The 17,733-nt window shown below is 39.2% G+C and overlaps 1 long non-coding RNA gene across 1 annotated transcript in view; it reads right to left on the reverse strand.

The window, feature by feature from the left end:
• Positions 1-17,733, reverse strand: part of LOC121909935 — a 148,886-nt gene that overhangs the window by 88,528 nt on the left and 42,625 nt on the right. Inside the window, exon 3 of the long non-coding RNA XR_006099555.1 lies at positions 4,900-5,023. This is a non-coding gene — a long non-coding RNA (uncharacterized LOC121909935). The remainder of the gene's footprint in view (positions 1-4,899; positions 5,024-17,733) is intronic.

Raw genomic sequence — 17,733 nt, forward strand, 5'->3', positions numbered from 1 at the left:
AAAGCCAGAAATGTCTGGAAATTAGTCATTAGGAGAATCAAATGAGTATTTTGACATTGTCGTATTGGTAGGCTACTTTTACTTAAGTAAGGGATCTGAATACGTCTTCCACAAATGCTTGCAGGATGGGAGATATCCAGATTTGAGGGGTATTGTCTTCTTTATGTTTCAGTCCCACTAGCACTACTTTGAGTGAAATATTTGCAAAACTATGTAACCCCCATAAATTTATCAAGAAACAGTCAAACTGAATTGTAGGGTTAATATCGCAGTTTTCAAAATATCCCGTAAAGTGCTATAGGCACCTGCAGAAAGGGTCCATATTCAGCTGACGTCAGAGGGAAAAACAGAAGGAGAGAGAAAAACGGAGAAGAAAAAGAACAAGCAGAGTCCGGTATGCAAGCTAGCATCAGTGAGAAAAAAAGTTGTTTTGCTTCTTAAAAGTTGATGTTAAAGTTATTTAGGACAGAGGTACCATATTTCAGTAGTTTGCTGTTCACAAGAACGTTACAGAGGACCAGAATTTGATGTGTTTTGATGAGTATTCTCCGGTGAGTGGATTTTCTTTTTCTGTGCTAGCTTAAACCAAATGTAGCTCGTGTTCATGTTCATGACCGTGAACGGAAGAAAAAACCAGTTGGAGCAATATGTAGTGTGTAACAGAAACCCAGTAGAAATTACTGTGTGTAAGAGATTTGAATAGAACGTTTTCTTGCTTCAGAAACATTAGCCTTGTTATATTTTTATTTTGTGTTCTGGTTTTATGAACATTTAAATTAGTAATGCAGATGATACAAGACCATGAAATAACTTCAAACTATCTGCATATTGTAGGAAATTGAAATTTATTGTAATTTAAACTGTACGATATGCAGGTTGGTTTTTTGTATGGCTGATTTCTGAGAGAGGACAACTGAGGATTTTCAGCAAGCTGCTGCATGTGGAGGAGCAGAGGAGCTGCTCCATGGATTTGGGACGCATCGAAATCTCCACTTGGATTACAGATAAACTTAATAAATAAAAATATAAAAGGCCCCTAACTGAACTAAAACTGCGTAGTTGACTGATTATTGACTAGACTGGACTAAACTTCTACAAGAAAAAAAATGAAAGTTGCATCCAAAGAGGAAATAAACATGGACTAAAGAAAATGTTTTTAACTGAAATGTGTAATGCTATCTGGGTATGAACAGGAACTAAGGGGTGGACAATTTAATTTCTTTTCTTTTCTGGTTTAGTATTTGAATAAGAGCTCTGAAAAAAGGGGACAAAGTTGGTTTATTTTAGAGTCTTTTTTTTTTCTTGGTTTCATTTAACCAATCTAAATAAAAAGTGTGGAAAGTAGATTTTTTTAAATTCTTTTTGAATAAATGTATTCTGCATATTTTCACAAAGTAGTATTTGTGTCTTACTTATCATCCCCCTTACAGGTCCTAGACGTAAGATACTGGTGTTTAACTATTTTAATCTATTTCACTTTAGCAAGTAGTTAGCTACAACTACATCACTGACAGCATGTCCTTAATAAAACTAAACCGATAAACTAAATAACAACAGATGATTTGACTATATTTTGTCTTAGTTATATAGAAGAAAACCCCCAGAGGCCCACAGAATAAACCCATAATAATGCAGGAGGGCTTCACTATAACAAAGTAAGAAGTGTGACTTTCTTATAGTAAAGTTACAATGCAGCCTTAATGCCCTTCTCACCAGCTCAGATGCCGTTAAGTTTGGTGTAGCCGCACTTCCAGCACACTTGTTATCAGTCCTAGTAGCCCTCTGATCAGTCAAGACTCCTCTCTGGCTCTAGCAGTGGGACGCCTGGTTCATCCAACTTCTCCATCTCCTCAATGTGTTGTTGCATGCCATCAATGTTCCTAATATACTTATTTTTGATCTTGTGGTACAGTTCTCGAATAGTCTCAGCCAGCTTTCTTGACACGTCGCCTCTTTCTCAACTTTGACTTAGCTTTGTATCCACATTTTTAAAATTCTGAAGCTCTTTTTGTAGCTCCTGAATTTTTTCCTGAATTAAGGGACTCCTGAGCTGATATGATTCCATTATTCTTGCTGCCTAAAATGTGTACTGAAACCATGTAACTGAGCTTATTGAGAAGTGCCTGGTATTCTTGCAGAAGGGCTTCCCTCTTGTGGCAAGTGGCTTTCATGGCGTAAAATTTGTCGAGCCAAGGTTTTACATTTTCATAGTCTGCTTGCAAGTCCTGGATTTTGCATTGGAGGTAATAACAGTCGGCCATATTAGCAGAGTGTTGTTTTTTCAACATCTGATATTGAGCCCTCAATTTGGCCTTCATCCTTAAGTTTCTCTGAACTTCTTGCTGCAGGTCAAGAAGGTGTTTGCTTGAGACTGTTTTGCTCCTGCTTTTTTAAAATTTCTCTTTGAGTTAATTGTGAATGATAATTTTCTGGAGGAGGTCCTGAACCTTCTGCTACATTGTTTTGCTGGCTCAAGGTTTTGTTCTCCGTTTTTAATAGGCTGTATTCATCCTCCAGTCTTTCATGGTCCTTCAGTTTCTTGTGTATCCCCACAATTTCTTGCTCAAGAATGTTATTATTTCAGACCATGTTTTTTCTTTCTTCTTCTTCAAACTTGCATTTGTATTCTTATTCTCCTGCCAATCAAAATTCTTAATCTGCTGCGTTCCTGTTGGCTAGTTTTACTACATGCGCCTCTGTTTTTTTCTCCTGTGTCTGCTCATTCGTCTCTCTTGGACAGTTTAATTGAGCAGGGCGCGTGCCTTTGTCCCGCTCGGCAAGTCAGAGCCCAGAAGCCCCGCCCTGCTGTGATGTGACGGTGTTTGTATCAAACAGCCCCACTGCACTCACAGAGCTGAGCAGCTATTCGCAGTTTATTATTAAACGTGTCACGTGTCCAAATTGCACCAAAAGAGTGTCTGTCTCCATAGTAAATCACCTGTTGAGTGTTTGATGGTTGTTTATTTGTGCTTTAGAATGTAACTGCTGTGAAACAGTCTGAAAATAACATTGTAGTTCTGTCATTCTCTCTCAGTTAAAGCTCACTCGCCGTCTCTCTCTCTCTCTTTCTCTTGTTTTTTCTTAAATGAGTCATTAAACCCACAACAAAGCCTAACTTTTAACATTATTAGACATAGAGAGATGTCGTCCCCTCGTCTCTCTCATGGCAGGGTTGTAAAGCTCTGATCATGACATGCAGTAGCAGAGCCCAGAAGCTGCTGCAGAGCAGAGCGGCTGATGGCTTGTTTATTCAGAGTTAAATGTATTAATATTTATCGTGCCCAAATGTCTAAATTGCACCAAATTTGGCACTGCACTCCCATTTTTCCCCAGCTATACACCTGCCAAGTGTGGAGTTGATCTGATGAACAGTTCAAGAGATACGCGAAGGACATACATACACATGGACACACAGACAGAGATTCCTTGCTTTAGTCAATAGATACTGTTACAGTAATGATGCTGTATGTGTTTCTGAAAATGTTTGAGCTGGTTTGCATGAGTGGAGCTGCAGAGCACAGTTGAAGAATATAGTTCATGATTCAGTGGCTGAATATTATAAAGATCCTCTGTAAAGCAGAATTTGATTCCTACAGTGTTTTTACAGCTCAGTTTTGATAAATGTTCTAGAAGTCCTCTTAAGCTGGACAGACTGTCATGATGATGTCATCATGAGACAAATCCTGCAGCTGCTTCATAACCAGTAAATAATGAGGCAACTCTGAGGACATCATGACATAACCTATGGTGACTTTACAGGCATATAGGCACATTTTCTGAATCACAGCTCTGAGCTTTACATAACTCACACAAAAGCCCCATGAGCTGGAGTCAATTCAATGTCACTGGACCGATGGACAAGTAGTACCTCACTGCATTAAAGATTAGAGACATTAAAGATATGACTTCCCTGCCATACATCTGTGGGATAAACTGGAAATTCAGTTTTAAAGGGGACCTATTATGCTTTTCCTTATTTTCAGTCATATATATAATGTTACTATGTTGGATGTTCATGTTAAACGTGGCCAACGTGTCAAATAATGAGGTTAATGTATGTAGAAGTAAGCAAAAAGCACCAGCTTCAGACGGATCTGAACGCTCGGTTTCCAACTGTTTTTTCTACTTTCAGCCCTAGCCAACATCGGCTTGTGATGGATTTCTTTATATGGTCATCTGCTTCATGCAGCAGTGAGTTCACTGCTCCGCTCCACTAACATTATGTCACTTTTCCATTGTTTTGGGGGTAGTCACGCCAAGCCACGACTTGAGTCGAGCTGGCATGCTGTGAGTGTTTTTCCTCTACACAGCCCTGCAAAGTAAAATGAGCAGTTAACCTGTTGGAGGTGTGCCGATTGTCTGCAGCTCAACATCATCATCACTGTGGCTGTTTTTGCTTGTACTATTCCTCCCTTTATTATTTCTAACTGATCTGCTGAACAAAGAGCTCCAAATATCTCCATATGTTGATGTTTTTAGGGCCACTAACTTAGTTCTGTTAATTCAGTGAGGAATATGTTTCATTTCATCTAAATTCTTCACAATCTCCCATTATTTAGTCATTTAAAAACGTTTAATATAAAGCAGTAAAGCAGAAAATGTTGGATTTGCATCGGTAGTAACTTAACATGAATGATACAGCTGGTCAATCAGAACAGAGTGGGCTCATTGGGAGGGGGTCTTAAAGAGACAGAGGCGGAACTGAAGAGCTGCGTAAAGGCTCAGTATAAGATAAATAGGGAGTTTTTGAACTGTGAATCATGCAAAGCTGCTCTCGTGGAGTCCCAGCATAAAAGTATACAGCTGAAAATGAGCACAATAGGTCTCCTTTAAGGGATATTTTAATACCATGTGTTACAAAGGTCTTAATCTCCTTGATGGAGTGATGCTTCAACTCACTCTGAAGAACTAGGAAATGAAGAGCGTACTCCACTCCAAACCATCTGTGTGTCGGTGGGAAGGCAGACGGCCAGGCAGGTGGGCACCAATGCTCAGGGACCCAGGTGCCCTTGGAGCCAAGATCCTAGAGTGAGCCGGCAGATTACAGCCACTAATTAGTTAGCGGGCCAGAGTGCAAGCAAACCTCTGTGCCAAGATCTGGTGCAGGTACACGCACACACACGCGCACACACACACAAACATACAAACTGAGTCAGACAATTAGATAAGAGTAAGTATATGCATACCTTACAACACATGAATAATACTCACCATGGGGGCCAGACTGAAAATTCTACATAATCATGCCCGCCAGATGAATATACAGTATAAATATGTGTGTGTATTATGCTGAGGTCACAAGCTTAATTGTTCATTTTGTTTATCCTCCTTACTCATGTATATTTATAACAGGATTAATGATTTTATTGACTTATCACAGGCTTAAATAATGTGATTCACAGATTTGATAGATTTTGTTTTAAGTAGGGTTTAATTAAAGGAACAGCCTCAAGCATTTTGCAGGTATATAAGTTTGGCAGGTTTTTGCTACAGTGAGAAAACACATGATACTTTTGATAAAGATGTCATTGGCTTTGCTGTACTTCATTCTGTTCTAGTACATTGCGGATGCTCTAATGATACACTGTGAAGTTTCTATTCCTTAAAATGTTATAGAAAAAAATATATTTATTTTGCAGCGTGATTTTCAATCAATCAGTAGCAGTTATGATGACATATATTTTATTTACCAAACTACACACTTGTTTGATGTATACGAGTGACACTGGACAGCTTCCCATGCAGAGCTGATGCCGTATGTTGACCACAGTACATCATTTGAACTCTATTTGGTAATTATCCAAACATGATTAATTGCTCAACTTTCTAGATAACATACTGTAGTTAGAGAGACACTCCTTGATTTGTGCAGCTCCCCTTTATCCCCTCATGAGGAATGAGGAAGGTTGCTTGAGTGTGGCAAGATGTTGGTAGGGCACTTCATTATGGCGTTCTACTTTTTCTCAGTGTTCAGTTGGGCTCCTGTAGGTTGTTGCTTTTGTGTTCCAGTATTTTGATATATGATATAATTCCTTTTGAAAGATAAATGTTGGTCTCACAGATGAAATCTAACAATTGTAGCTGCCACATTAGTTTGAATATAAAGTTAAGCTTCATGTTTTTACTGGACAGAACAGCAGCACTGCCTCTGTGCTCTATATGTACTGATATCACCACAATATAAATGTATTAAAATAAACAAATCAGACTATATTAGATTTTGTTTATATATTTAAGCTACACAACAGTTTGGATTTTTATTCTAGCTACATTTCAGACTGAATAACATAATTTTCTGCATCTCTCTGTCAGTGAGGTTATTTTTTGCGAGAAAAAAAAGTGTTAGTGGAGCTTTGAGTTGAGATTATCATGTCAGGTAGTTGTGTTGAAGCTGAGTTGATCCTGCCAGCAAGTACGCTGCTGTTCCAATTGCAGAATGATCGCACTGCGCCCTCCCATCCTCGGAAGCCAGAGCCATTTAAAAGAAAGAGAGAGGGAGAGAGAGAGAATGAGCTTCTTCGGCTCACGAAGGAAGACATGAGGTTGCAGAGAGGCAGAGGAGAGGAGAGCAGAGAGAGAATGGACAGGCTTTTTCATGCCTCCCACATTCAGAGCTCTTAATCTTTAAACGGCTGCTTCTGATGCAGCAGAAACATTATACTCCAGAAGTGCCTTTAGGTCTGACTCTGTCCCATAATGAATGATAAGTGGAAATCACTTTAGGTTTTGGCCAAATCAAAGTGAACTTAATTTTATAGATTGAATATTATCTGTGATATATACCAATAGACTAATCAATTTTAGTAGTGTTAAATGGACTTGGCAGCAAATCAGGTGGTTATGAAAGGGCGACACTTTTTATAGCCGATTTAAGCCAAAACTCTGAAAATAACCTGTTTCAGACCAGGTTAAGTTTGCAGTATAAGTTACCGTGGTGATCTAGCCAGGTTAAAAGAGAGCCACCTTTGTGACATTGAAAACTCTGGCTTTAGGCTCAACATACCTCGCTAACCCACTAATCTCGCTCTGTAGTACACCCCTCAGACCATCTCATTTAACAACACTCAGTTCAGTCTACAAAGGGCATGCCTTTGTAAGTTTTAGGATTATATCTGAGATGTCATATTTGCCATCAGTAAATCAGGACTAATAGTCTTACAGCAGATTATGTTAAAATTAATTTGGCAAAAATTACTCATATGTACTGTACATACATGAGACTAGAAATGTAACAGATTTGTTTATAGTTGAAGCAAAGTGCTATTATTGACAGAAATCTGTTCTGGTCAGGCAGCCCAATGATATGTATGAGGTCATATTTATTGGGATTCACATGGGCCTTGTGTTTACATTGTTATCTTCTATAGATTTATAAAGAGTCATGTAAAAGTTTTGATGTGACGTGTATAGAGGGTGGCCAAATCTATCTTCGTAAATCAATGATCACAAAAAAAAAAAATCATCTCTGTTTGAAGTTAAAATTAGGCATGAGGTTTCCTGTAGGTTTAATCTTGGAGTTAAGACAAATATTAGGTTAATGAACAACTTTTTAGGTTATGGTTTTGCTAGCTTATCCAAAGATGAATCCAGTGCGGAACTCCAGTGGGAGTCCCCTTTCCCAAGAGTCAAATGGGGTGGCAACCAAACACTTCTTGCTTTCTTGCTCTTGCTGACATCATCAATGATGTCACAGGTTAAACCAAGTATGGGGGGATTGTATTGTACTGATTTTTTTTTTGTTATAAATAGTTTTATTTGCAATATGATTTGGTGTCTTGGCAATTGGTGAGTTTAAAGTTGTGTTTGTATGAAAGTCTACTGGAAGGTCAGTGAAGGATGATGTGTGTGTGTAGCTGTGTGTACATGATGGTGCATTAAGTTTGATGAGTTGAATTTTCCTCAGTTAAGTCAAGTTTCCTTTTGTTGTTTGTTGTTTGTCTTTTCATTTTTTGGAGACACGTGTACTTTAGGTTGCATGGTTTAAATATATATCCCCTTTTTTAGAATCACTGAACAAGCTTATGAAAAAATTCACCCAGAGATGGCAGCCAGGCATGAGAGAGGTGCTTTTCAGCCTTAATATCAGAGGACTTACATTCAAGAACTGTCCACATAGCAACAGTAGGATAATTTGTGAAATACACCATGATAAATCAAGCCACCTGATGCATTGGTAGAACACAAAAAGCTAAGGACTTGGCCTTGCACATGGTGAAGAAAGTTGAAAAAACCTGTTTGGTACATCTGCAAATGTATGAAATTGACTCCGCTCTCTCCCAGCCTGGCTTTCTCAGCGCCCACATTCTGCATGAGGAGGAGGTAGTGGCGGACTGTGTCAAATGCAGCCGACAGGTCAAACAGGATGAGGGCAGAGGATAGCTTTAAACACTGAGAAGTCCAGTCTCGCTTCAGTGTGCTAACATGTTTTGACGGTTTATTTTCCAGTGCAGATCTCCATTTCTTCATTGTGTATGTGTGTGTGTTATTAACAGTCAGCAGAGTATGATGTAATGCATTCACTGACATAAAAACACTCAACATGGACATAGTGGAATAAAGTAACAGCTATACAGTGACTTTGGCATCACTAAATCATTCATAGGTGACATGGCTCAGGCAGATTTCACATTCATAGAACATAACAGCAACATTTTATTTGCAATTTCATTTGGTAGAACAGCAGCTCAAATTGCTCTCCTGATGGGAGAAAAAAAGCTTCTACATCTCTAAATATAGTGTCTGTATACAGACACCAGTGGGAATAATTCCAAGGAGAAAAGTAACTTTGTTAATGTTGCACATTGCTGGAATTTCATAAGCTCCACATTTAACACAAGGGACACATTGAGTCCTGCACTCTTCACAGAGAGCTCAGTTTAACAGTTAGTTATTGTTTCAAACCGCCAGCAAAGTGAGCCACAGCAATTTACTTTCAATGCATAACTATTTGAGCAGAAATGATTGGTTCCTCATACTAGGTCCCATACATTTGTAAGGAATGGAAGCCATCCCTTGTGGTGTCAGTGGCAGCTCTGTGACCAAAATATTCAATCTGTATCATTGTGGACTTGAGGCATTATATTTATTAAATTTGGCTGGCCTCAGTTACAGAAGAAACCCCTCTCAGTAATTGAAAACGGCTTCCTAGTCAGAATATTAATTCACACACAGCAAACCCCTCCAAATAGTAGAAGGAGAGAAGGGGAGCAGGCTTGAGTCGGGGTTGTACTTTCATTTATATTCCTTTACAGTTCAGCAGGTCTGGTTAAAGTGCCTTTTAACGCCCCAAGCAGGAATGGGATGTCAATTGCAGGAGGGATTTGCAGGTGACAGCCCTTGACCACCAGTTTACTCAATCGTGGTACTAATACCTAGAAGTGATAGTGGATAGTGGTTCTTCTATTTTATCATTAGAATTCTAGCGCGGGGGCGACTGGAAATAACAGCTTGAAGCAAGTGAGGAATAATGGAGCAAAGGAGGCTGGGGGGAAATGTGACTACATGTGATGAACATAATCAGTATGCAAAGAATCTTCCAGAAGACAGGGAGTGTTCAAATATTTGTTCACACGTCAAGCTCTGAAAATGAAATACCCCGTAATTTGTATACGTACTAATCTGATTACAGTCCTGTTTATTAATCAGCATACATGCCAGGCCAAGTTTATTTCAGCTCTCTTTCCTTCCATGGCTATTGGGTGATCTTCCGATTATTGAATTAGTTCCAATGGCCAAAGCCAAGATTTACTGTCACAGTATTGTAATTTTCATCACACCTTAGTGATTTTCATCTTACCTTTTCATCTTCTTTTAAATTTCATTTTCAATTTTCTAAATGCCACCAGACACTCTGAAAGGGACAGAGTTGAATAAGAGAAAATAGTGGGCATTATGTTTGAAAAAAAGCAGTTATACAAGTTACATCATCTAGGTGAAAAACAACCCCCCGCCCCCCCCAAAAAAACTTCACCTGATTATAATATTCTCATTAAGTCATATTTGCACTATATTATATTTTATATGCATTACATGTAATGCGTTATTTTTGTGTCAATGCAGGATTTTTTTTGACATTAATATTATTTCCGCTATTAACAATTATAAAGGCTATACTGTATTTCTTTAAGTCTCCAAACATTTTTGTTCAGGTTTCCCCCATTTGCAACTTCACATAAAGCTTTCTCATTTAATGACACTCTGATCCATTGCCATTAAAATAATTATTTGTTGCATGATGATTGGAAGCAAAGTTTTCTTTTTCTATTAGTATTTGGAGTCTAGGAACTGATACTTCTGTCATCTAGCTGTTGAACTGACTCACCAGCAGCTAGAACTTATTATGAATTGTTTGGCATTAACAGTCAGTATGATGGGGAGACTGTTACATAATGGATCACTGCAGTGTATCTTGTAACAAAACTGTTTCTGTTGCTGAATGCAAGAATTACCTTTTGTGACTTTAGCACCTTTTACAGCTTTTCTTTGCAGAACAGTCAACTTACATGAACAATTATATGATTGTCTCTTTAGTGTTGCATCAAAAATTCAATTGAATACATTCAGAGAGGTACATCATTACATTTTAACCGCTAATTAGGCTACACTGCTGAACTTCAGAGCTTGCCACCCAGTTACAACAACTAATATGGACAATTTGAACACATTTAGCTCAAGTAGGACAAATTGTGATGTTCCAGTTTTGGCCTACTGACCATTCAGTTAGAAGCTGTCGACCGCTCTTCCTCCCAACATGCAATTTAAATTCACAGTGTAAGATAGAAGCTTTCTTCTAGGCTTTTAGTTTGATTTTTTTTATTACATTTTCTGCTTCAGGAGAGAGCTGTTGTTGCAGAACTGCAAATATATTATAATTATCTACGAAGTTGTAACTGTAGCATAAAATTGTCCTGAAGCGTTATGTCCTGAAGGGCCTCCCACATCAGCTCTATGCTTGTTTGACAAATGGGGCTTCTCCTGGAATCTGTGCTATTGATTAGTTTAGTGATCACTCATGAAATGTAACAAGCATAACGCTCATTTATTATTATAATAGGAAAATAAGTGGAAGGATCTATGAGGGCTAAAAGCTGGTGTCTGCCTCTCTATCTAGGAAGGCTCCATAGATACCGCTGTACCGCTATATACAGTCTGTGGGGTAGCAGACCATAAGTAGTCCTGACAGGTCTGCTTTGCTGATACATGATTGGTTTTTGGTTGATAATGAAGATTGAATGGACATGGTGAAGCGATCACGATCTTCACCTTTTCAGTAATGCTGGAGCCAGAGATTATCCAGGTCTTCGGCCGCTGGTTATCTCAGGCATATCACTCCTATATCTGCAACAGTCTTAATGATCTCTGTCAAGCCAACACTCAACTCAGCTCAATTTAAATCTGACTCTTTTGGAGGCTGGTAATCAGCTCGGGTGAGATGGAACCCCTACACTGAGTCTCCCTCTGCCCGGTCTACAGTACGTCCTCCAAGACCAGCCTAACAGACGACATCCTCCTTCCACCTTCACTCCTCCCCTTTACATCCATTAATCTGTCCTCAACATCCAGTACTGCCTGAATTCCCATTAAACTTTTAAGTGACATATTGTTGTGGCATGGTTCTTGCTAATGAAATGAACTAGTTAACTTAGGTTTGGAAGCAGGCCACACCTCAACCACACCTCTTATCACCTGTCAAGCCTACTTATTCATGGTCAACACATCCTACCCTATCCCTCCCTCTGTTCATCCCTACCCACATACCTTCATCCTCTCTTCCCTCCTCCCCTCATCCCTTCCTGTTCAGTCCACTGCATACCTCTCCCACTTCTCATTCTAGGTACCGTCTGGAGGCCTGTAATCAGCTCAGGTGGAAACATGCCTGAGACGGAACCCCAGCACTGAGTTTCCCTCCACCTGGTCTACAGTACATCCTCCCGGACCAGCCTAACCAACTAACATATTGTTGTGGCGTGGTTCTTGCTGTAGCATTTGAACTATAACCACTACAAACCCTCAACAGAGAGGTGTAACTCGGCCTGAGGGCCTTTTCTGCCTTCTCAGTGTACATTACTTGCACAAAAATATAGACTGTAATACAGGTAGACAGGGCTCTGAGCTGGTGTTTGATCATTGATTCTGTCGTTTCTCTCTTACATACAACAGAAAGGTACAGTATCAGTCAGTAAAGGTACAGTATCAGTCAGTTGGTGGGCTGACAGTATAAACATGGATCCTCAAAAAGGTTCCGGCTGGGATCATTGACTCACTGGGGCTCATGCAAGAAACACTCGTACAAACAAATGTGTTCTTAAGTAGCATGCACCTTTCTTCTGTGGAACAGTTTGCCTTATATGGCAATTTTAGGGCATGGGTTATGCTCATGATGAAATCTCAGGAACACACACCTCCTCATGAACAGGTCACATTAGATAGTTTGTTGAATTCAACTTGGAATACTCGTAACAGCAAACTTCACAGAAAAAAGTAAGGGAGGTTTAGGAGAAAAACACGAAAAAGTTCCAGCTTGAGGCCTGATGTTGTTTTTTGTTGTTGTTGTTTTTTCGTGAAGACCTGGAATTGCCTCTTCCTGACTGACCATGTCTATATCTTTCAATCCAGTTCTTTTGATCATATTGACAGAAAGGCCTGACCATGTCTATATCTTTAAATCCGGTGCTTTTGATCATATTGACAGAAAGTTACACACCTCATGGGCATCGACTTTTTCAATGGAAATCCTTACATGAACTCTTCTCTTGTCGGCTTCTGTCAGAGGAGTCACAGAGATCTTCCCAAAGCTAACAAATACCCCCTCTTAAACTTCACCAAGCATGGCGGCAGAAGTATAAACGCTCCATTTCAACGGCTCATTTCCTCGATTTTTCAGTCAGCCTGATGCTGACTGCATTCCTGCCGGAGCTCGAAACATTCAGCCCAGGGAAAAAGGCTTTATAGCAAATGTATAAGTAGTTTTGATAGGCGGTATCAACCAATTTTGTCTGACCCAATTCAATACCTAGACATCGTGATGACCTCCTTATGCTGCAGAAACAGCAGTGCTGTCATGTCCTATATTTTAAAGATAAGCCTGTTTGGTCAAACAAGAGTCTGTCAGGCACATAACTCCTACTGTACATGATACATACTGCTTTACATCAACAGAAAAGCAGCATTTATAAAAGATGTCTCTCTGTGTATCTCTGCAGACTACAATCTCTCCAGTTATTCTCCCAACGGTATCAAAAACAACTTGCAGACACATGCTGCATGCTAGAGAGCAGCAATTCATCACTGCAGAAATGAAGCCGATGCAATGCATGAACTGGGAAAATGCCTGATTTAGGGTTTCAGTTATGTGTTTCAGTTAAGATATCAAATGATCCATCCACAGCAATCATATATCCATGTTATTTATACTGTTGTCTTGGTGAATACTGTTGTCAGATTGTCTGTTATAACTGTTGCTTTAAGTTTAATCACTGCTCTAAACTCAAAGGTTGCCACACAGTAGCTGATCACACTTTGGGTACATCCCAGTTCCCTTATTTGATGGTTCTTGGCTCCTCATATTACTCTCACAGAACATAATAGTGATGGACTGCAGCACAGTTATACACCATCTCTACATTGCCACCAGTGTTGGGAAGGTTACTTTTGAATTGATATAGCTTACAGATTACTTAGTTACCCTGTTAAAATATAATACGTAATGTAACTTATTCCATTTGATTACTTTTTAATTACTTTTCTACTAGATGTTTTAAACTGGGCAGTAAAGCTAGTTTGAGGGCACGCATACTAAATGAATGGAGCCTGTCTAGACGTAGAGACAGCTCCTCGTGAAGCCAGTAGCAGAAATCACAGTGTGGTTGGGCACAGAGAAAATCAGGTGGGTCTGACCTGTCCAAGACCAATCATACTTAATAAGTTCTGAAAAGCATATGTTAACCAAAATTGGCCATTACAACTATACTTGCCTGAATGCACCAAAGTTTAATCATACAAGCCTTATACATCATCAGAGGTAATGTTACAGGCACCAAGACGAAAATTAACAGCATCTCATAGCCAGGCCACATATACACACACACACACACACACACACACAGCTGACAGATGCAACAGCATCATTAATCAAGTGTATGGAAAGAGATACACCAGCACTAACATGCTCAGTAACGTTAAAAATGACACTTGAACATAGCCTGGTACACACAGATGGCAGACACAGTAACATCAACATAAAATCCAATTGTACACCCAACAAAAACTATACCCAATAAATAATAATATTGAGAGAGGCAATGGGCAACTATAGTCTAAAATTAGAGATTAGTTTACTTTTGATGATTAACCCAAAAGACAACAGAGGTAGCCTAATCAGAATGCCTAACCATAAATTATAGCAGTGAGTCCACTTGCCAAATAACTAAGGAGTTTAGTTGACTAACAAATATTAGCATAGTAAGTCATGGCTACAGTAGCTGGAGCTGGAGGAGCCGGCTGCCTCTCTCCGACTCTGCCTCTGTTTGACCAGTAGAAAGGCACTCCCTCGTAGCTACATAAATAAAACTGCTGATGAAAGCAGGGGCACTCTGCTGTATTCACAGACCCTCTGAAGGCAGTGATAATCACAGTAATGATGGTTGGTGTTGTTAGCATCAGAGCAGCAGTTCCACTGAGGTGTATAGCAACATTGGTATATCTCCATGCCAGACCACACAAAAGTCTTTTGTCAGACCCACACACCTCTTCACGAAAAATCTGTTTGTGATTAGACTCTGCAGCTGATCTCGTTGTGCTGACACTGCATCATCACAACACCAGTTTAACCAGTGTGGACAGACAAGTAAAATCTAACTCAGGTTTTATATTATTCCCAACGCTTAGATTTAATTTCTTTTGATTTGACTTATTGAAATTAGCATGTTTTACTTCTTCTCTTCACTGTGCAGAATGATGTAGGCCTATGCGCAGAGTTTGTTTTCACATTCATCTCCGGTAGACTGTGTTTAGAAGATTTCATCACTGCTGCTGGTGTTTCTATAAGCAATAAATACATTTAACTATAATTTTACCAGACAATCACACATGACACTGAAAATCAATCGCTGTGCGTCAGGTAGAAACTATTCTGATGTGAGCTATAATTACATCATTTCTATTTTACCTTAACATATTTAGGCCACTAAATTACCTCCGCACATTATGGAACATTCTGATCATAACCTGGATTATTAAAAAAAAGCATTGCTTCCAGTAGAAATTGCTCAGGAGTGCTGACAAACTATGACTCATCTGAACACAGTCAGAATACAGGTTTCTTGTTCATGTGTGGATGTTTGTCACTGGGTACATTAATATTTCACTGTTGTTCCGAATATGACAATATTCCGAATTTGATATGGGTCATGTAAACAGCATATTCTGTTTGGATATTCCAATTTAGTCCTTATTATTAGTGGAGTGTTCATTTTTATTAGCCATATAAATAGCTTAGTAGGTATATTGTCTTTTTTGGAATAAGTAGTGTTAATTTCAAAGGACAACATGCAGAAACTAATATTTCCTGTTCTGTTTTGTCAGGGGTTATGGGATGACTTCATGAAAAAGTCATTATTAGTTGTAGCAGTGGTAGTTCTGCACTCTATTCACAGAAACTGTCGTTGCTCCAAATGATGTCTCACTTCACTAACATCGTGTTTCCCCCATCTTTTCCTTTCCCTCAGTGAGAGGGACTAGAAAAAGACATAACGAAAAGATGTATGTGAGACAATAAAGGCAATTTAGATCTACCCTATGTAGCAACGGCAACGTGTGGCCAGCCAAGTAATCATTTGTTTTTATCACTTTCATTACCTTCCTGTCAGGTGGTTCTTTGTGTCTTACACTTAGAAAGCATTTCTACGTATTGGAAGAATTTCCAATAGACTATTTTCCTCTGAAAATGTAAGTAATGTTTTGAAGTCACTGGAGCAGCCAGTTAACTCAATTATATACAGCAGGAATTTTATGTTCAGTCAGTTTTATATTCAGAATTTTAATGGCTTTGCAATCAAAGTTGTTAAATTGCCAGGTTTAATGAACAAAACCTTCTTTGACTCTCCAGAACAAAGACTAGCCAGGTACACTGTTACGAATGCACCTTAAAATAGAGCCAAGAAGCAGGGATTTCGATTTTTACTGTTATTTGAACATTAAGAGAAGACCTGTGATGTAGTTTTGCACTAAAACGTACTGTGAGGTTCTGCATCCCTGATATCAGTGACGGTGTTTCCTCCGGACCAACAGCATGTTAATCCACAACATAAGCCTTTGCTGACCTGTCAAGACTGCAAATACTTTTTATGATAGTGTGGCAAGTGATTGGGTTGCAGGGCATTACCCAGTGTAATCAAAGAAATCCAACTACGCCACCCTGGGGGGTTTTACCCAAGGAAAAGTGTTTACCTCAGACCTGTACCAATAACCCAAGTGGTAATCAGGTTCTTTATACTAAGAAGTAGGAGACGTTGCTCCATCCATCGATAATTTTTTATTTAACAATAGCAAAAATGAATAAAAAGAGCCATTAAACATACCATCCAAACATATATTAAAGGGACAGGGGAATTATTCACAGCTGAGGCTTACCAGTGGAGGGGTAGAAGGAGAGGCATCCTGCAGAGAGTCCCCTCGAATCACACGTGCACACACACACACACACACACAATGGTAAAGGGTCAAACCCAGGGGTGCTCAGATGAACACAGCACACAGGAAAGGAGGTACCACCACCTATAAACACCAACCCCACCACTTTAGGCTCTTAGCTTCTGAAATAAAGGGGGAAATATAAACAATTAGTGGAGGCACATTCACCCAAACAAACAAAACACCATAACTACAGTTGACCTAATGCTGAAACTGTTAACACTAGTTATTATCAGCTAGCTAGAAAAAAAGGCCTCCTTCCAATGGTGTAACAAAACAAGAGAAAGAGAAAAGGAAAAAAAAACTAAATCATTCTCTAAAGAGTAATATCAATTGATCAGATGGTTGAACACCTAATTTCGGGACAAATAAATACAATAAACTACACAAACCAATATTAATTGCATGAAACAGGCAGCCCGATACTTGCAAATCAAACAAAATAAACAAAATAAACCACACAAACAATATTATTTGAGTGAAATAATCAAACACGTAGCTGTAAATTACAAGACAAATGAATGAAACACACTAAACAAAACCAGATCACTCACGGAAGATGGTCTGACTTGTGATTTACAAATTAGGAATAAACAGAAGAAACCCCACTCACAACGCACATGCAAACTCACAGATTAAGATGGCTCAGGCCAAAAAAAAGGGACTAATGACATCCCACAACAAAGTATGGACAGACCAAACAATCCGAGACAAAGGCGACTATCATTGACACCAGCTACAGGCAAAGCAGCAGCTCCTCCATGAAGCTGCTAAACACCGACCCAGGCCCAGTCCCTGTGATACATGATAAAACGTCGAGTTAAAAACAAGAATGATGACTACAAAAAATAAACCTGGCGCCATAGTAGACTACATATCAATCAGCGTCTGTTAACTCAGGGGAGGAGAGAGCCTATTATTCTGCTACTACAAACGATTACCTAAAACAACACATCCATTTACTACATGCAGCATAATAAAATTACAGAGCAATCTACAAGAGGGTCACTTCTGAGGGTGGGGAGTCACCATAGGAGGATCTAC

This window comes from Thunnus maccoyii, chromosome 13 (genome assembly GCF_910596095.1).
Source record: "Thunnus maccoyii chromosome 13, fThuMac1.1, whole genome shotgun sequence".
In the NCBI taxonomy this organism is placed as follows: domain Eukaryota; kingdom Metazoa; phylum Chordata; class Actinopteri; order Scombriformes; family Scombridae; genus Thunnus; species Thunnus maccoyii.